The sequence below is a fragment of the Triticum dicoccoides genome, chromosome 3A (genome assembly GCF_002162155.2).
Source record: "Triticum dicoccoides isolate Atlit2015 ecotype Zavitan chromosome 3A, WEW_v2.0, whole genome shotgun sequence".
Lineage (NCBI taxonomy): Eukaryota > Viridiplantae > Streptophyta > Magnoliopsida > Poales > Poaceae > Triticum > Triticum dicoccoides.
Window position 1 is genome coordinate 720,071,452 of NC_041384.1, and position 7,466 is coordinate 720,078,917.

Genomic DNA, 7,466 nt, shown 5'->3' on the forward strand with positions numbered 1-7,466 from the left:
GTCCGAACCGCTTTGAGGAGCGCGAACATGAGAAGAGCGGCAAGTCCGCTAATGTTGTCATCGGTGATACTGATATGAAGGAATCAGGGTACGGTATTTTTCCTACCATCCTTTCAGTATTTCAATCCCCTGATTGGTTAATTGACATCGGTGCCAATGTACATGTTTGTGCTGACGCCTCCATGTTTTCTTCTTACCAGGCAACTGGGACTTCACCCGTGCTGATGGGGAACGGGTCACATGCCATCGTTCGAGGTGTTGGTACGGTCGATCTGAAGTTTACTTCGGGGAAGACTGTGCGTCTGAAGAACGTTCATCATGTGTCGTCCATCAATAAAAATCTCGTTAGCGGTTCCCGTTTATGTCGAGATGGTTTTAAGTTGGTTTTCGAATCCAACAAAGTTTTAATTTCTAAGTGTGGACAATTTGTTGGAAAAGGCTATGAGTGCGGAGGCTTGTTCCGCCTATCTTTGTCAGATATTTGCACTAAAGTTATTAATAATGTTTGCCACAATAATGAGTCTGATATTTGGCATTCGCGACTCTGTCATATTAACTTTGGTTGCATGACGCGGTTAGCCAATATGAATTTAATTCCGAAAATCTCTACTGTCAAAGGCTCCAAGTGCCAAGTATGTGTGCAAGCTAAGCAACCTCGCAAGTCCCATAAGACTGCAGAGGCAAGAGACTTGGCGCCACTAGAGCTTATACATTCTGATCTTTGTGAGATGAATGGCATGTTGACAAAAGGTGGAAAGAGATACTTCATGACATTGATTGATGACTCCACTAGATATTGTTATGTGTATCTTCTAAAATCAAAAGATGAGGCTTTGACTTTCTTTAAAAACTATAAAGCTGAGGCAGAGAACCAACTTGATCAAAAAATTAAACGGCTTAGGTCCGATCGTGGTGGAGAGTATTTTTCCAATGAATTTGATCTGTTTTGTGCGGAACATGGTATAATCCATGAGAGGACGCCTCCCTACTCACCCCAGTCAAATGGGGTAGCCGAAAGAAAGAACCGAACTCTAACTGATATGGTTAACACCATGTTAGACACTTCGGGTCTATCCAAGGAATGGTGGGGGGAGGCGCTAATGACTGCGTGTCATGTCCTAAACCGAGTTCTCACAAAGCATAAGACCATGACTCCATTTGAGGAATGGGAAAGGAAAAGGTTGAAACTCTCTTACCTACGTACTTGGGGTTGTTTGGCGAAAGTCAATATACCAATTCCCAAGAAGCGCAAGCTTGGACCAAAAACCGTGGATTGTGTTCTTCTGGGCTATGTTTTTCATAGGATCGGCTATAGATTTTTGATAATAAAATCTGAGGTATCCGACATGCATGTTGGTACGATTATGGAATCAAATGATGCAACTTTCTTTGAGGACATATTTCCTATGAAGGATATGTCGAGTTCATCAAATCAGGAGATACCTACTCCATCTAGTGAGGAATTCACTGTAATTCCTGAACCCACCATTGTGATGGAACACGTTGAGAATCCTGTTGAGGGTAACAATGGAACTCCTGTGAGGAGTAAGAGACAGAGGACTGCAAAGTCTTTTGGTGATGATTTCATTGTGTACCTCGTGGATGACACACCCAGGACTATTTCAGAAGCCTATGCATCTCCTGATGCTGACTACTGGAAGGAAGCTGTACGTAGCGAGATGGATTCCATCTTAGCTAACAGTACCTGGGAGATCACTGACCGTCCTTATGGGTGCAAACCTATAGGATGTAAGTGGGTGTTCAAGAAGAAGTTTAGACCTGATGGTACGATTGAAAAGTACAAGGCACGACTTGTGGCCAAGGGTTATACCCAGAAAGAAGGTGAAGACTTCTTTGATACTTACTCACCCGTGGCTAGACTGACCATAATTCGGGTGCTACTATCACTGGCTGCCTCACATGGTCTTCTCGTTCATCAAATGGATGTTAAGACGGCTTTCCTCAATGGAGAGTTGAAGAAGGAAATTTACATGGATCAGCCAGATGGTTTTGTAGTACCTGGTCAGGAAGGAAAGGTGTGCAAGTTATTAAAGTCTTTATATGGCCTTAAACAAGCTCCTAAGGAGTGGCATGAGAAGTTCGAAAGAACATTAACTGCTGCCGGCTTTGTAGTAAACGATGGTGACAAGTGCGTGTACTATCGCTATGGTGGGGGCGAAGGAGTTATTCTTTGTCTGTATGTCGACGACATATTGATCTTTGGAACCAAACTTGATTTAATCAAGGAGGTTAAGGATTTCTTATCTCGCTGTTTTGAGATGAAGGATCTAGGAGTAGCTGATGTTATCTTAAACATCAAGCTGTTGAGAGATGAGAATGGTGGGATCACACTGCTTCAGTCTCATTATGTGGAAAAGGTCTTGAGTCGTTTTGGGTATAGCGACTGCACGCCTTCTCCAACTCCATATGATGCTAGTGTGTTGCTTCGAAAGAATCGACGGATTGCTAGAGATCAACTGAGGTATTCTCATATTATTGGCTCGCTTATGTATTTGGCGAGTGCCACGAGGCCTGACATCTCTTTTGCTGTGAGCAAGCTGAGTCGGTTTGTGTCAAAACCGGGAGATGATCATTGGCATGTGCTTGAGAGAGTTATGCGCTATTTGAAAGGCATTGCGAGCTATGGGATTCACTACACCGGGTATCCAAGGGTACTAGAGGGTTATAGTGACTTAAACTGGATATCTGATGCTGATGAGATTAAGGCCACAAGTGGTTATGTTATTACACTTGGTGGTGGCGCTGTTTCCTGGAAGTCTTGCAAGCAGACCATCTTAACGAGGTCAACTATGGAAGCAGAACTCACAACATTAGACACTGCCACTGTTGAAGCAGAGTGGCTTCGTGAACTCTTGATGGACTTACCTATGGTTGAAAAACCAATACCCCCCTATCCCGATGAACTGTGATAATCAAACTGTGATCGTCAAGATAAACAGCTCTAAGGACAATATGAAGTCCTCAAGGCATGTGAAGAGGAGACTAAAATCTGTCAGAAAATTGAGGAACTCCGGAGTTATTACGTTGGATTATATCCAAACGTCGAAAAACTTGGCAGATCCCTTCACAAAGGGTCTATCATGTAATGTGATAGATAATGCATCGATGGAGATGGGTTTGAGACCCACCGCATGAGTTGTCCATAGTGGTAACCCAATCTATGTGATCGGAGATCCCGTGAAGTAGAAGTGGGAGACAAGCTGTTGGTCAGCTGGGAGAAGAGTATCCCTATATTAATTATCCCACTCCGTGAAGATGCAATACTCTCCTGATCTGCATGGCAGGTTGATACTTATCTTAATGTGTTCCAAGTGGCTTATTCGGGTAAGCAGAGATGTTGTCCTGCAGAACATCTTCTGAGGAACACACCTATATGAATTTGACTGTTAACGTCACAGTCTGTGAGAATTGGGTGTTCTCTAATAAATTCATGAAAGGCCCTGGAGTATGACGTATACGCTCCACCCGCGGGGAAGCCTTGCGGCAGCCCAGTGTCGGTCAAGAATTTGTGTGAAACTAGTTTCACAGAAAACTTGTAGTTCAAGGCATAGTCCACTATTCAAGTTGTAATCTAGTGTAGCATAAATTTCTAAGTGGAAGTTCAACTTCACAGTCTCCACTAAGCACCGATATATAAAACAATGTTTTGGAACTAAATGATGAGATGTGCCAATGAGACTTTGTGGGGGATTGTTGGAATTTTGCTAGTAGGCCTTTGGCCCAAAGCCCAACTAAAATTCTGAAATTCTCTTGGCCCATTCATGCACACATGTGAGTGGAGTGAGTGAGGCTAAAGTTTAGTCCCACCCCGGAAGTTGAGAGAGAGTTGCACCTTTTTATAAGGTGAGCTCTTCTACCACTTGTATGAGCATGGGAAGAGGAGACCTACACGCGCGCTCCTCCTCCTCGCTCGCCTCACCACGCCACGCCTCGTCACGATGCGCCGCATCGCGGGTTGCGGGATTGAGCCGAGCCGAGGACAGAGCTATGCACATTGTCTATATTTTTGCTGCATGGGAAAATTAATGAGTCATTAATTAATAATTAATGGACGCGTTAATTACTGAACCGTTTCTGATTCTTTTGGATCGTGACAACTCGGACATGGGGTTTACTCCCACGACCTACCCGGCCCGCACTATATAGTCAGGCATACGTCTACTCTAGCCGCCGCCGCTTTGTATGGTTTCTCACCACTGTTCCAGATCATTGCGCCGCCAAGCAAGTCTTCTCCATCCCTCCTTCCGGCGTGCACCGCGAGAAGGGACAGCAGGCCTCCGGAACCCCGCCTCTCGTGATCATGTACGGGAGAGCGGCGATCAGGTTTTTGGGGAGCGCACTCGCGTGACTGCTGGCAGCGACGACTTCGCGAACGACGACTTCTTCCCCGACCTCGGCAACCTCGTCCTCGACGACATGGGCGACAACGTCAACGTCGGCGGTGCTGCAGCCGCTGCACCGTATGTGATTCTATCCTTCCTGTTCGAGATCGTGGTAGAATTCATGCTTTTAGTATGTGCCCTAGATGTGATATGTTCATCTACTATGCTAGTTTGCATGATTAGTTTAATCTTTGCTGCTGTGGTCATGATTTATCTTCTGTTTATTCGGATTAAATCTCATAGTAATTTGCTCATATTTCCAACACCTTTAGTTGGAGGGGGGGACAGTTTAAGAGCATCTTTAACAGATGCGCAACGCGCGGTGCGTTAAAAAACAGTTTGCAGCGCCTGACTCGCCAACTTTTGCGCGCTGTGGTGCGCTGGCTTCAGCGGCCGCCCAAAATAAAGCGCGCCTGAACCGCTCTAGCAGACGCGCTATATTTCATTTTTTTTTAAACTACGATTCGATACACATTTGGCTCTGATAGTACAAATGTTGAGACATAGTTCGTCCACATAGCCTGCTTCTACGATACAAAATAGTGCATAGATAGTTCATAGTCTTCTCCTACGATAGATAGAAAAACTACTACTCGTCATTCTCCTACTCGGACTCTGTCTCGGTGATGTCCTCCTTCGACGTCTGAGCGTAGGCGTCAAGGAACCACTCGTCGTTGGAGTCCCAGGTCGACACATCTCCTAGTGCGATGTTGAATTTAGCGGCCGCCTTCTGCGTTCGCTTGTCCTCGCGATAGGCGGCTCGCTCCTGCCTCCTCTCCTCCCTCTCCGCCCTCCTCTCGGCGAAGAACTGTTGCTCGTTGATGACGTCTTGCGGGAAGTGTTGGTGCCACAGCGCCGTGGCTTCCTCGTCCATCTCGGCCAGGTTGAGACGCGCTCCCATCTCCGATTCTCACGACGATCCTCGTTGGTGATAAGTCACTGGGGAGGCGCCAACTCCTGCGCCCGCTCCCTTGTCGCCACGTCCTGAAAGTTCATGTCCCAGCGGGACCGCCGGAGGCTCCACGCCGCAGCGTCGTACACACGGGCGCCTTCCTGGGCGGTGTTGAAGGTTCCGAGGCCGAGGTGCGCGTCGCCCAACCAAATCTCGGCGGAGTAGGTGCCGGACGGACGCACGCGGACGCCGCGGTAGCCAGGAGCTCCCCGGCGGCGCGGTGGCATGGTGGTGGCGTGTCGGCGGCAAGGAGAGAAAGCGGTAGAGGAAGCGACAGAGGGTGCTGCAATTTTATAAGCGCGCCGAACGCGGTGCACCAAATCTAGCGCGCGAGCTGCTGCTTTTTTCCGCGCGCACCAGTTTCCCGCCTCTACTGGAGCGCGTGAAAACGTCCCGCACGCGCTAAAATGCCAGTTTACCGTGCGCGCGTTTTTTTGCGCGGCTGTTGAAGATGCTCTAAGTGGTGGTTAATATCTTACATTGGGATTGTAAGATGAATGCATTTACAAGATGAATGCGATTGTACAAGCCGCTTGGCTATCCTGATGTGAAAAACGGCACAACTCTCTAATGCTTTTTCAAGGCAAGAAAAAAAAGGAATTATAGTTGACCTCCATCTGCAAAAGGAAACAACCAGATCTCCTTGACCAGGATTCACCCATACCATTGTCGAGTCTCTACGAAGTCGACAATCCTTTTTTCTCATCTAAAGGTCAAGACATCTGGAAACATATGGCTACAAATTATACCTTAAGTCGATGCTAGCAGAGAGGTAAGAGGTCCAAAACTCTAAAACAAGCTCTCCAAAACGGCTGTGGCAAAAGGCTAGGTAAGCAGTTTGATGCAAAGACAAAGCAAAACCTCAAGGTATCACACGCCAAGAAGCTAACTAAGAGCATCTCTAGCATACCACTTATAAGGCCAGCCCTTATAAGAGGTTTGCAGTTCGCGTTTGCCCTCTTGTAAGGGGCGAATTTGGCTACGGCCGAGCAGAAACCTTATATGAAACTGTAAAATTTTGAAAAAAAAAATGTTTCACGTGAGAAATGAACGAGAGACATTAGAGATGATCATGCATACATACATATAGTTCATCGGCGGCGGAAAGCGCATCGGCCTACCCCAACCCTAAACTGGCCAAAATGAGGCTCACCGGTGAGCCCCGTGGGTGCGGTGGCAGCGGAGATCACCCGTCGTCGGTGTCGGTGGCGAGGTCGGCGTACATGGCGTCCTGCGCTTCGGCTTCGCGGCGCCACGCCTCCTCCTTCTCCTCGAACTCGCGCGCCCTGGTGAGGCCCTACTCGAGCAGGACGTCGTTGACCTCCTCCTCCCGGCGGCGGCGCTGCGCCACCTCCTCCCTCCTCCCGCGCAGTGTGCGCGAGGATGGCAGCCTCCATGGCATCTGCCTCAGCTGGGGGGAGTAAATCCTCCGGCCTAACGAAGCCACCGCCCCGCCGCTCCGGCTCCTCCTCGAGCTCCCTCTTCACTGCGCGGAGCAACGGGAGCTCCTCTGGTTCCCTTTTCACCGTGGTGAGCAGCGTACGGGAGCTCGACCCCTCGGCAGAGCTGCCCGCGCCGGAGGACAGCCGCACCTGCCTGCAGTCGTACTCCTCCGTCTCGCGGCGGAGGAGCGACGGCGGCGGCTCTAGGCCGCGGTTCATGTACTTCCGAATGTCTCGCTTCCTTGCGCCGTCGGCTTCAACGCAATGCTACCGCTCGGGATCGTCGCGACCGCCGGCGCGGAGGCCCGAGCTCCACATCGTGCACCACATGGTGGACTGCGGTGGCAGATTGGAGTCATCGGCGGCGAGAAATCGAGAGGGGAGAGGGGGGATTGCGGCGGCGCGGGCATAGGGTTTGGCCCCGTATACTCACCGCGAACCCATAGTTATACTGTGCGAGGGGAGGGGGGTTTCTGGGCCACTCTAAAACATTTACGGTTCGGGGCTATACGGGCTCTGGTCTGGCCCAAAAAAAGGGCCAAACCCGTATTGTCGCCGGATTTTTACAATTCGCGCAGTTTTACAGAGTCTGTTAGAGATGCTCTAAGTGCCCCAGAAAAGGAAAACTATGCAAGCTCGTAAATGCCACTATCCTTGGACTTTCTGATA